The sequence below is a fragment of the Otolemur garnettii genome, unplaced genomic scaffold, assembly GCF_000181295.1.
Source record: "Otolemur garnettii isolate 467f Iridium unplaced genomic scaffold, OtoGar3 scaffold00001, whole genome shotgun sequence".
Classification (NCBI taxonomy): Eukaryota; Metazoa; Chordata; class Mammalia; order Primates; family Galagidae; genus Otolemur; species Otolemur garnettii.
In genome coordinates, this window is record NW_003852396.1 from 32,843,371 (window position 1) to 32,850,846 (window position 7,476).

The following is a 7,476-nucleotide window of genomic DNA, read 5'->3' on the forward strand; positions in this document are numbered from 1 at the left end:
CAAATGTATATTTATTTCCCAGAGGGCTTATAGTTTTACAATTCCACTTGGTTTATTATTAAATTCCATAGATAGCTTTGATATGTGTATAAATGAGCCCTTTCTACCATACTAGAACTCGGTAGTCCCACTTCCCTTTGTGGAATGATCTATTCCACTACATTATACATTATCACACACACACACACACACACACACACACAATTATCATCATCGACGGTGGCTTCTCCCCTGAAAACTTAAAAAGCATCATGGGTTCAGTCTCCTATTCTTCTCCAATCCTCTTCACAGCCAGCACAAATCTCTTCACTTTAGTAAATGTAAACTTTGTAAAATATCACTTCACATTTTCATTTGCTTTAGTCTATTTCATTTTCAAATGCTTTAGTCTATTACTCCACTTTCTTTCTCATTTAATTTGCAGTTTACCAACATTGTTTCCAATGTTGTTGCTTCTGAACATGGGCTCTTGAATGCTACTTGGAAAAACATATATCTAGAGCTATTAGTAGCACTTAAAATATATTTCAACTGGGAGTGGTGGTTCACACCTTTAATCCCAGCACTCTGGGAGGCCGAGGTGGGTAGATCACCTGAACTTGCAGGTTCGACACCAGCCTGAGCTAAAGCAAGACCCTCACCTCTAAAAACAGCTGGGCATTGTGGTGGATACCTGTAGTCCCATCTACTCAGGAGGCTGAGGAAAGAGACAAGTTTAAGCCAGAGAGTCTGACGCTGCTGTGAGCTATCATGCTATAGCACTCTAAGGGGGTTAGAAAGTGAGATTCTATCTCAAAAAAAAAAAAAAAACATATATTTGCATATATATATATATATATATATAAAGAGAGAGAGAGAGAGAGAGGGAGGGAGGGAGAGAGAAAGCAGTTTTCCTAACTCTCAAAATATGCTTTATTTTCATTGTATTACTGTGAAGATTATGTGGTTTAATCTATACAAAATGCTTAGCCTGCCTCCTGGCACATAGTAAGCACTTAATAATCATTAGCTGTTATTACTAGAAACAGTATTCATATAACCTTTATGAACATTCACATAACCTTTCCTTGGTAGAAATCCTGGTTATGCCGCTTGGTAAATGTTAGATATCCACCTTCCCGAAATAACTGAACATCCCAGTTTCTTGGTTTCTTAGTCTGATGAAGATAACAGTAATGACTACTCATTAAGTGCCACCTATAAAAAGAACATATTAATATAAATTTTAAGAAGTATCAGGAAAATAGTGAACACTTACATGGTAGCTCTTAGTAGATTTAATTAACCTACATTTTATTTTATCTTTATTTTAAATTGAAAAAGTTGTTAAAAACGATAAAACAAATCCCTATTCTATCAGTAAACATTATTAAATATACACTCATCCTTACTACCCTCATTCTCAGACAGAAGGAATCACTCCCCAACTCGCACACACATGCTCTAATATTATCTCCTTTGAAATTATGTACTCACTCACACATGCTCTAATATCATCTCCTTTGAAATTTCAAGATGGCAACAGTCTCTGTTCCATTATATTTAAACCTCTCCTCTACCACCACATCCTTTCTCTTAATCAATTGCACTGAATTTAAAACAATCCCACTCATTTCTTGCTTCTATCATCTTAGGTTAATCCATATTTTTGAAATAAAGTTGAAAACTATTTAACACTAATCCAGTGTCCCTAAAATGAAGAGTAGGTCAGTTATTGCCTATCAACAAATGAGACTATCACTAGATTACTGAAATTTTTGTATCTATTTATTTCCACATTTACATTGTTCATGAAACTGTTAGTGTTATAAGAAATATAGTAACAAACCCAGTAAGTTCTCAATAAATTTCAAAACAACAGTACATGTTTTTGTATACCTGCCACAGCTTAAGTATTTTATAGATTTTTATTCTCCTACTCAAGTTTTTAACCCCTCGGAGATAGTCAGTATTTCCATAATGATTTTCTTCTCTTTGTTTTCTTCAACACTTTTCTTGGAAAATATTCTTTCAAAATTATCACTCCAGGAACCACCTAATATAGAAATTTATTGGGTTTTTAAAGAGGAAGATACTGATCCAGAACTTGTTTTAACTCTGAGAATATTTACTCCTTAATATTTAGCACCAGATCACACTAGTCAAATATTAATTATGTCTCAAGCAGTTGTTATGATTTTCCTGTCTATAAATCTCCTTTCCCTCTTGACTTCTGGATGCTTTATCTCAAATAATACTTTACATAACAGAATAAATTGTTACTGTCTGAAAATCCTCACATGACTACTTTTCATCTCAGTCTTCAAATAAAGTCACTTGTCATGGAATAGCTAAAATGTTTGACAGCAGTGGCTTTGGGGCATTGACCCCTCTCTGGAAAAGTTAGTAGCTATGGTTGCACTATAATGTGACACTATTATGTTCAGTTGTCTCATCAGATATTGCAAGGTCCATACATACCCTGATTGTGTACAGAGGAACATAAAGATGAAGGGAAAATAAGCCTTGAGTGTGGCTAAGCACAGACATATCAGCAGGAGGGCAGACATAGAACACTGTAACCTCTCTAGCATGGGTGTGTGGTTAGAGTTCATGTTTCGATTTTGGAAAACACAGTCCCTAGAGACAATCCCATGGTGTCTAGTTTACAGTAGTGAAAATAAAATGTTTAGAAAATGCTATAAGAAGACCAAAAAGTGCATATGCACTTCTTTAGTGTAGACATACAGTCTGGGAGTGGACATTGCAAACCTTATCCTGGATTGGCAGAATTCGATTCTAATACAGGGAACAGGAAAAAGGAAGGTGCAGTTTCTTCTGAGTTAGTGGGTAGCTAGATGCACTCTAGAATAGTAACACTAATCTCTTCTCCCATCAGCAGTTCATAAATCATTATATTACATCTGTGAATTTTTGATCTCTGATATTTTCTGATCTAGTATTTAAATGATACTTGAGTTATTCATATATTTTTAGATATTACATTTCTGCCATTATTAATGCATCCAAACATCTTATCTTATCCTGAAGTGTCCTTTTTTATTTTCTCTCATATAAGGTAGTTGATTTAATTGATAAAAAACAAAAAACAAAAAACTATTGATCCTGAGTTTTCCTTGTTGACTTTGAGATGCCAGTCAGACAGTTTAATACTTGTCATGGCAAACATTAATAATGACTTAGAAGTTAATGACTTCTCATAACTGGATGCCTATTAATGTTTTTCTGATGCCCTTTTTTGATAAAATTCTGCCATACTGAAATTATCCAAATTTAGCCACTATTTTTTTGCTTTGAAAATTTCCTGTCCATCTCTCCTTCCCTTTTTTCCTCCCTTTCTCCCTCTCTTTTTCATTTTAGTTTTTTTTTTCTCACATATACATCACAAAGTCATATTGCTGTATTATTTTCTAACTGTATACTTTTAACTTTCTCATTTTGGTCTTGTATTTATCTAGAATCCCCTTTATATATGATGTTTGATGAAGATTCAGTTTTACTCTGTAAATAAAAACTCTTTTTGGTAAAATCATCCAAAACACAAGTCTCTTTATTTCTGATATTGTCCTAAATGTATATTAATGACCAATATGCAAATTAGTCTATCATTGTTATCTTCAGTTGATTTTAGTGCTCTAATTACCTGTGCCCACATCCATGTATAACTTCACTATGACTCTGCAATATGAATTAAATTAGTAGACAGTTTGATCTTGAATGGTCCTTACATGGCTGACATAATCCTTGCTTGATCATGGATGGTATTTTGCTTATGTGATATCTAATAATTTTTATTAGCTAATATTTAAATGGTATCTTCATAGCAATATTATAAAATCATGTGGATCTGAACTTTGTTTTCTAGTATAGCCATGTTCATTAAAAAATCTACTGGCCATATAAAATGTCATATTTTTATTATTATTCATATATCTAATTCAGTATAAAATATTGTCTAGTTCATCTTGTGGATTTTTTGAACCATTTGTTATTTAAAAGCACTTCATTTAACTTTAAAATATTTGAATGATATTAAATTTTGTTATTGGTTTATGATTATATTCTGTTCCAACATGAGTAAATCATTTAGACAATATTTGTAAGTTTTAAGTCTTTTGAACTTGATGAAGTGTTTCATTTTGGACTAGAAAATGATCTATTTTTTTAAATGCTCTTTTGTGAGTGAAATATTAATACATTTATATTCTGAACATAGTTATTTTTGTTTTCTCCAAATGTCAGATAGGCTAAGTTGTTTGTCATTGTTCAGGACTGGAATATCCTGTCTGATTTATCTTTTTAATAAATTATTGAAAGAGAAGTATTAAAATGCCAGCATGAGGCATTGCTTTTTTATTGCCCTTTAATCTTATCAGTTTGACTTGCATATATTTTGATAATCTACTATTACATATGTGTAGTTTCAGGATTATTTTATCTTCTTCTTAGTATATAGACATTGTTATCAATATAAAAGTCCCTCTTTGCAATGTTAAAGAGCAATGGAGACAATGGGCAACCTTGCGTGGTTCCTGATCTGAGTGGAAATGATTTCAATTTAACTCCATTCAGTATGATATTAGCTGTAGGTTTGCTGTAGATGGCCTCTATCATTTTGAGAAATGTCCCTTCTATGCCAATTTTCTTAAGTGTTCTGATCATGAAAGGATGTTGGATATTATCAAAAGCTTTTTCTGCATCAATTGAGACAATCATATAGTCTTTGTTTTTTAATTTGTTTGTGTGATGAATTACATTTATAGATTTATGTATGTTGAACCAAACTTGAGATCCTGAGATAAAACCCACTTGGTCATGGTGTATAATTTGTTTGATGTGTTGCTAGATTCTGTTTGTTAGGATCTTATTGAATATTTTTGCATCAATATTCATTAGTGATATTGGTCTGTAATTTTCTTTCTTTGTTGGGTCTTTTCCTGGTTTGGGGATCAAGGTGATGTTTGCTTCATAGAATGTGTTGGGTAGTATTCCGTCTTTTTCTATCTTTTGGAAAAGGTTGAGTAGTATAGGTACTAGTTCCTCTTTAAAGGTTTGGAATACCGATGTGAAGCCATGTGGTCCTGGGATTTTCTTTTTAGGGAGATTTTGTATAGTTGATGCATTTCAGAACTAGATACAGGCCTGTTCAACATTTCCACTTCCTTCTGGCTAAGTTTTGGAAGGTGTCATACTTCCAAGTATTGGTCTATTTCCTGCTGGTGGGATTGCAAACTAATATTTTCCTTTTGGAAAGACATCTGGAGAACACTTAAAGGACTAAAAATAGACCTGCCATTTGATCCTATAATTTCTCTGTTAGGTGTATATCCAGAAGACCAAAAATCACACTATAATAAAGATATTTGTATCAGAATGTTCATTGCAGCCCAATTCATAATTGCTAGGTCATAGAAGAAGCCTGAGAGTCCATCGATCCATGAATGCATCAATAAATTGTGGTATATGTACACCATGGAATACTATGCAACCATTAAGAAAGATGGAGACTTTACCTCCTTCATGTTTCCATGGATGGAGCTGGAAAATATTCTTCTTAGCAAAGTATACCAAGAATGGATGAACAAGTATCCAATGTACACAACCCTACTATGAAACTAATTTATAACTTTTATAGAAAAGCTATAACCCAATTTTAGCCCAGAAATATGGAGAGAAGGGTGAAGGAGGGTAGGGGAGGTGGAGGAGTGGGTGGAGGGTGGGTGATTGGCAGGATCACTACTATGGTTCATCCTATAAGGGTACATGTGAATCTCTCTAAATGTAGAATATAAATATCTTAACACAGTAACTAAGAAAAAAAGGCTATGTTAACCAGTTGGATGAAAGTATTTCAAATTGTATACAGAAACAGTATACTGTACCCCATGATAGTATTAATGTACACGGCTATGATTTAATAAATTTTTTAAATCCCTCTTTAGTCCTCATATTACTCATTTTTGACTATTATTTGGTATTTATATTATAACTAGCTCATCTTTCTTATGATTAACATTTATAGGTTATAAATTTTTCTATCTTTTTATTTATCCTATCAGTATCTATATTTTGTAATGGTCGCCTTTTCTAAATCAAAAAAAAATTGTTAACTTTTCTTTTCAATTATGTGTGACAATCTGTATCTTTAAATTGGAATGTTTAACTATTTTATTTTTAGTGTACTTAATATGGTTGGATTAATTTTTTTACCTTTTACTATCCTTTTTACCCCTGTCTTACCCCATTTGGATTAAAAATATTTTTAATATTTCATTTTGAATTTCTTTATTGTCTCTTTATACACTGTTTTTATTGCATATCTCTTTTTCTGTGTTGCTGGAGATTGCTTTAAAATCTCTATATTGCTCTAAAATTCTTCATTCTATCTTCTTCTTTATGGAGGGTGGCCATAAAGTGTATTGCACTTTAAAATAGTGTGAAATTTTAAATTGAACATAAATTTTGTGAACACCCTTTGTACTATTGTCATAATTTTAATTATTTTTTATTACAGAAAATACCAAATATTTTTGTAATAATATACTTTTCTATTAAATCATAAACACATAGATCATGTATATATTAATGCATTTATGGGGTATAATGTGCTGATTTCATATAGAATTAGGAATGCTTACATCATACTGTTAATATATACCTCATCTCGTTTACTTATTGTGTTAAGACATTTATACTCTATACTAATAGATGTGATATACCTTTGCATTATGCACCATTGGTGTGATTTCACTATTCACCCTCCCTCTATCTGACCTCCCTTCTTCCTTCCCATTCCCCCTCCTCCCTCCTTCATCTTGGGCCATAGTTGTGATCTATTCTTCATATGAAAGTGTGAGTGATTGTAAATTGGTTTCATAATATTACTGAGTACATGGGATATTTTTTCTTCCATTCTTGAGATACTTTACTAAGAACCATATGTTTGAGCTCCATCCATGTAAAGATAAAAGAGGTAAAGTCTCCATCTTTTTTGAGGCACCATAATATTCCATAGTGTACACATACCACAATCTATTAATCCATTCATGGATCGATGGACACTTGGGCTTCTTACATGACTTGGATATTATGAATTGAGCTGCAATGAATAATCTGCTGCAAATCTTTGTTGTCAAGTGATTTTTGGTCTTTTGGATATAGACCTAGTAGAGGAATTCCAGGATCAAACAGCAGGTCTACTTTTAGATACCTGAGTATTCTCCATATTTCTTTCCAAAAGGAATGTATCATCTTGCACTCCTACCAGCAGTGCAGAAATGTTCCCATAATTTTACTTAAAAATTAACCTTCTTTAAAAAAAAGGAATAAATTATATGTTCTATGATTCCATTTTAAAATTCTTTATTTCCGAATATAGATTAGTGTTTAGCAAACTACAACCTTCGGGCCATTTATGCCTGGCTGTAGCCTATGTTTCTTAACTCCTAGAAGTTAAGAAATGTGTTTTGTTTTGTT